Source organism: Dipodomys spectabilis, unplaced genomic scaffold (genome assembly GCF_019054845.1).
Source record: "Dipodomys spectabilis isolate Male_0828 unplaced genomic scaffold, ASM1905484v1 ptg000219l, whole genome shotgun sequence".
NCBI lineage: Eukaryota > Metazoa > Chordata > Mammalia > Rodentia > Heteromyidae > Dipodomys > Dipodomys spectabilis.
The window spans coordinates 4,398,085-4,404,222 of NW_024870896.1; positions in this window are offsets into that span (position 1 = coordinate 4,398,085).

The following is a 6,138-nucleotide window of genomic DNA, read 5'->3' on the forward strand; positions in this document are numbered from 1 at the left end:
AGCAAGGTAATCTGGGATGACATTGAATTTGTTTTGAGCAGTTTATCTGCACTGCTAGCTACATTCTCCTACCTTCCATCAAAACAGAGGTCTGAGGATCGTGGTTCAAAGCCAGCCCAGATAGGAAAGTTGGTAAGACTCTTTTCTCCAATGAACCACCTAAAAACCAGAAGTGGAGCTGTGGCTCAAAGTGGTAGAGTGCTAGCCTTCAGCAAAAAAGCTCAGGGACAGTGCCTGAGCCTTGAGTTCAAGCCCATGACCAACACATGGAAACACACACACACACACACACACACACACACACACACACACACACTTTCCTCCAAACTACACTCTATTCCCAATTATGTAACAATGCTGCTACTGATTATCCCTTTCTTTGGGAACACCCAGGATCCTATCTTCCCCTACCCTAACCACATAACAACATCAAAAAGTAATCATAACTAAATAACAGAAGCCTCACTCATAACACCAGGCCTATATTTAATGCTTTACTTTTGTTGTTATTCTCTTTTCTTTTAGCATGCTCACTTACAGATACAACGCATCTTGTTCAGAATCATACCTTCTATTCTTCCTTCTCTCTGCCTTCCTTCATAACCAATTTCCTTGATCCGTTTTCACCCAAGTATGTAGATTAATATGACTGTATTTACCATCCTTTCCCTCTCCATTTGCCCTCAATCGTTTATTTTTATTTATTTTATTTTGTTATTTATTTTATAAACTTTTAAAGCTAATTTTTAACTGCTTTTTCTTTTGATTTTATTTCTTCCACTTATTTTTTGCTTATGTGGCACCAAGGAATCAAACCCAGGGCCTCATGCATGCTAGGCAAACATGCTCCTCCTAAGCCATGTTCCCAGACCTATGTTATTTTTTTCGTGCCAGTACTGGGGTTTGAACTCAGGGCCCTGTGCTCTTGCTTGGTGTTTTTTACCCAAGGCTGATGCTCTACCACTTGAGCCACACTTCCACTTTCAGCTTTTTGATGGTTGATTGGAGATAAGAGTCTCATGGACTTTTCTGTCTGGGCTGCCTCCCAACTGAGATCTTCAGATCTCAGCCTCCTAAGTAGCTAGGGATTACAGGTGTGAGCCACTGGACCCCGGTTGCTATGGTTATGGCACTAATAGTGTGAGACTCTTGTAGGGTTAAAAACTGATTTTATTCTTGTTTGAAAGAGGATTGAAATGTGGAACTAGTAAATGTTTCTGCCCCCAAATCAAAGCACAAGTGTCACTCTCGGAAGACACTTTATTAGACACTCTACAGGCATCATAGATACCTGATGTGTTTCTTTCTCTCCAAACCACAGTAGAGCAGAGATCTGTGCTAAGTACTCACCATGCTTCCTGGGTCCCCCATTTCTCCTCCAACACAGATTGAGTCAACAGAGTTCATCGGTGCTCTGCAGGTCTGCTTTACTCAGGCTCAGTTACAGGGCCCCAAAACTTGAGACCACTAACCATGACTGAAATGACATCATGTGCATGCAAATCAGCAAGTACCTACCATTGGGGACTTTTTTCTTAGAACAATGACAACATTATAAGGAGAGTTCTATCCATCTAATAAAAGAATCAATATAATTCAATGAAGAGACCATCCTGAGGTTTGAACTCTGGACCTTAAGATTTCTAGACAGGTCTGTACCACTTGAGACATAACTTCAGCCCTAAGGAGACAATTCTAATATCAAATAACTAAGATGGGTTATTTCTTTTTGCCAGTCCTGGGACTTGAATTCAGGGCCTACATACTAGCTCTAAGTGCTTTTGTTTTTATTTTTGTCAGTTGTGGGGCTTGAACTCAGGACTGGGCATTGTCCCTGAGCTTTTCTGCTCAAGGCTAGCACTCTACCACTTGGAGCCACAGCCCCACTTCTGGTTTTCTGGTCGTTAATTGGAGATAAGAGTCACACAGACTTTACTGCCTGGGCTGGCTTTGAACCACAATCCTCAGATCTCAGCCTCTTGAGTAGCTAGAATTACAGATGTGAACCACAAGTGTCAAGCAAGTTTAGCTATTTTTTATAAGGAAATAAAGTTTTTAATGTCATCTGCCTTTCATGAGAGTTATGGACAATTTGGTATTGAATAAATGTCTACTCAGTCAATACTAAATAAGCAACACCTCAAATCTATGTGTCAATGAAATCGTAACAAACCAAATTTTATAATTTTGTGTTAAAAGATTTAAGAGTAATTCCCCCAAGAAAAACTGAAGTTTAGATTGGAAACTTAAATAAATTAAATTATGTAATATCCAATATTCCTAAAAGATGTTCAAGTCGTAATTAAGTTGATAATATAATCAGGGCGGATAAAAAGCTAGAACTAAGCAATTTCTATTTTTTGTCTAGATTTTTTTTTTCTTCTTCTGTCTTAGAGTTTGAATCAGGTGATTTGCTAATTACTACTTTAAACATCACAAAGTAAATGGATAGATTGCTAGTTCCTTAATGTACTTAGCAAGCATTTCCCTATTCCTTGGTTTGACATCAGGCATCATATTTCCTTACACCATAAAAAATGTTATTATTAATGAGCTTCATTGTTTTGGATCTTTCTGCTGGAGCCTTTTAAAAAATTTAAAAGTAAAAAACAAACTGCAATTTCCTGACCCCTGTGGAATTTATTAATTGGTTTATTTTTGTGCATAGAAAATCAAGTAACTGCTACAAACTATTCAGTGGCCATGTATGAAAAACTTATCTGATCTTTACTCTGTCAAAAGACAGAGAACAACATTGCTGAACACAATACCCCATAACCCAAATCACCCCTCTTAGACCCTGAGATGCAGTAGCTATAGTTTGTGTGGGAACAAGAAATCCAAAAACGTTTATTTATAGAGGAGACAACTTTACTTTAAGAACTGCTTTTATTTGCTTAGAAACTAACTTCGTTCTTAAAAAGCCTTTCTCTCCTGCAGTCATTTTGCAATCAAACAGTTTGTGTTCCAGGAAGGACAGGATTTACCCATAAGCACTAAGGGAAAGAAAGGAGAACTGTTAGGTAGATGGTGATAGAAACGGACTGACATAACATGTAGAAGACAACAAGGGATCCATTGGAGCTTCTTGTTCCCACAATGCCTTGGGATCCTGCTCAAAATGGCACTTCTTCTTCCCATAATGCCTTGGGTTCTACTCAAAATCCTACTCCAGTCATGAAGTAATGGCTCATGCATTATGGGGCATGATCAATCCAACTTGCTTCAGTTCTTCTGTCCAGTGGCAGAGACCAATGAGGGACCCAAGTCCACATGTAGACCCTCACTGACCAATTGTTAATAAAGCACACAGGCCATTTTATGCTTTCCCCATGTCTGTAGGAAGCTTCAAGAAGCTTCTCTATGGAGAAATCTATACTTTCAATAAACAGACTGCTTTACCACCCTTCACTACTCTGCCTCTTAATTTTCTTTTCATACATTTTTTATTGTTTTCTTGTAAAGGGGTGACAGTTACACAAGTCAGGTGAAGAGTACATGACTTCTGCAGAGTGTCACCCCTTCCTTTGCTCTCTCCCAATTTTCCCCTCCCACCCCCCTCCCACAAGTTGTACAGTTTGTTTTCAACCCTGCTGCATTGATTCACCTTTTACCCTTCCATTTCTGTCCCCCCCTTACCCTCCCAAAGACAGGCAAACACAAACAAAGCCCGGTGTCAGTGGATCATGCCTGTAATCCTAGCTACTCAAGAGGCTGAGATCCGAGGATCATGGTTCAAAGCCAGCCCAAGCAGGAAAGGCCATGAGACTCTTACCTCCAATAAACCACCAGAAAACCAGAAGTAGCGCTGTGGCTCAAGTGGTAGAGCGCTGGCCTTGAGCTGAAGAGCTGAGGGATAGTGCCCAGGCCCAGAGTTCAAGCCCCATGAACAACCTCCTCCCCCCACCCCAAAAAAAGACCAAAGGAAAAGACAACCAAAACAGCAACAAAGAAAGTAAACTCTTGTTTCCATTTCCTGGAGTTCAGTTGGATAAATATTACCTTGTACGATCAGGTGCCCATAGTTATTATGCGTTTGTGATCCTCTCCTAAGAAAATCCTCCTCTGATCTCATTCTGTGTGTTTGCCTCTTAATTCTTTGTTTTGCAGAAGGACAGACCTAGACAGTATTCGCATATTGTGATGAAAAACAATGTGCCCTTCAGGCTGGCAGTGTCTTCTTCATTGTGTGGAATCCAGGGAAGCCCAGCTATTATAGGTCCAGCCTAACGATTATACACACCTTTCTCATACTCTGCCCTCAATTCTCCATACTTAATAGAAACAAATGTTTATCCCTGGAGACAACTAGGGATGGCTGAAAGATACACTCCAGTGCTATATTCCTCTGGCTACCATGCCATGTTTCGCCTCCTTTCAACATATCTCTTTATTTGGCCTTTAGGGGCATATGTGGACCCTTGGAGTTTGGGCCCCGGCTCTAAAAATCCAGTTTTAATATTACTTCTAACCTTTCAGGTCACTTCAAGTCACTCTCTCCCTCCCCACCCCCCCAAAAAAAATGTCAGGTGACAGATGTTCCAATAAAATATTCTTAGGTGGTGACAAACACATTTTGGGAAGATCTAAGGGAGCTATTGAGTGCTTCTATTTATAGTGCCTCACAAGAATTCAGGGATATCAGGCTGAGAGAAGCAATTAAAAATTAGGATGCCGCTCAGGGCATTTATACATCTCTGAAAAACATTTCTTTCAGATCCACATAATTCTTTTCATTTTTTTTCTCTTGTTTGTTTGTTTTCCTTCTGAAACAGAATCTGCCTTTGAAAGTGCCAGCCTCCTGCCCGGGCCTCGCAAGTGCTAGGATTACAGATGGGTAGCAACAACACATCTGGAGAAACTTCACTTTGTTTAACCAGGGTGGTGATGGAGTCTTTTGTTTGTTGTTTTATTTGTTTGTTGTTGTTGTTTGTTTTTGCTTACCAATCTGTAGATTCCTCATGGGACTACTCTAACCACTATACCTATAGTCCCAGCCTGTTGCTAAATCTCCTAGCATTCCCCTATGTACTTTTATAGTCAAACTGGAGTATGAGAACCTAATGGCATCAGCCTTCAGCTGAGCACACTAAAAGGAGCCAAAAGAAAAACATGATAAAAGCCAGACACTGATGACCCACAGCTGTAATCCTAGATACTCAGGAGGTTGAGGTTTATAGGATTACCATTCAAAGCCAGCTTGGGCAGAAAAGTCCCAAAGACTCTACTTCCAAAATATGCAATAAAAAGCTGGAGATTTGCTCAAGTGATAGAGCATTGAGCAAGCATGAGGAAGCCCTAAATTCAATTTGGTACAGAAAGAAAAGAGTGGGAAGAAAGAGAGAGGGAGGGAAGGAGGAAGGAAGGAATGAAGAAAGGAAGGAGGAGAGGGAGGAAGGACTGAAGGAAAGAAGGAAGGCGGGAAGGATGGAAAGAAAGAAGGAAGAAATGAACAAAAAGAAAAAAGAAATTTAAGAAGAGAATAATGAAATAATAATATAACAGGTATTGAAGGCAAGCAGGCAGACAGGAAGGAAATTCTCTGCTAGATGCTAGGAGAAATTTTTAGGGGCAATTATCCATGTTTGTGGAGAAAAAGCTGCCTTTTGCCTTGAAATGACTCTTTGGAATTGTTCTTTTGTTTCAGATAAGACACTCCAGGAGGAGAGGGGGTGGGAACGACAAGAAAGTAGTCAAAATTACTAAGCCACCCTGACTCACTCTTCTGGTTGACTTACATGAATTTTGGTCATCCTTGTGCCACAGTACTAAATTCTCCACTCAGGGGATGGTCCTGTGTCTGCCTTTTTATTTTTTTAGTCAGTAATGGGGCTTGAACTCTGGGCCTGGGCGCTGTCCCTCAGCTCTTCAGCTCAAGATGAGCATTCTACCACTTGAGTCACAGCGCCACTTCCGGTTTTCTGGTGGTTTATTGGAGATAAGAGTCTCACGGACTTTTCCCGCCTGGGCTGGTCTTGAATCGCGATCCTCAGATCTCAGCCCCCTGGAGTAGTAGGATTACAGGTGTGAGCCACCAGTGCCCAGCTCTGCCATTTTTTTTGGACATGCGAGCCACATCTTTGAACTATGTGCTCAAGAATGTGCAGGTGTTATTTTCCTATTGTCTTCTTTGCTCGT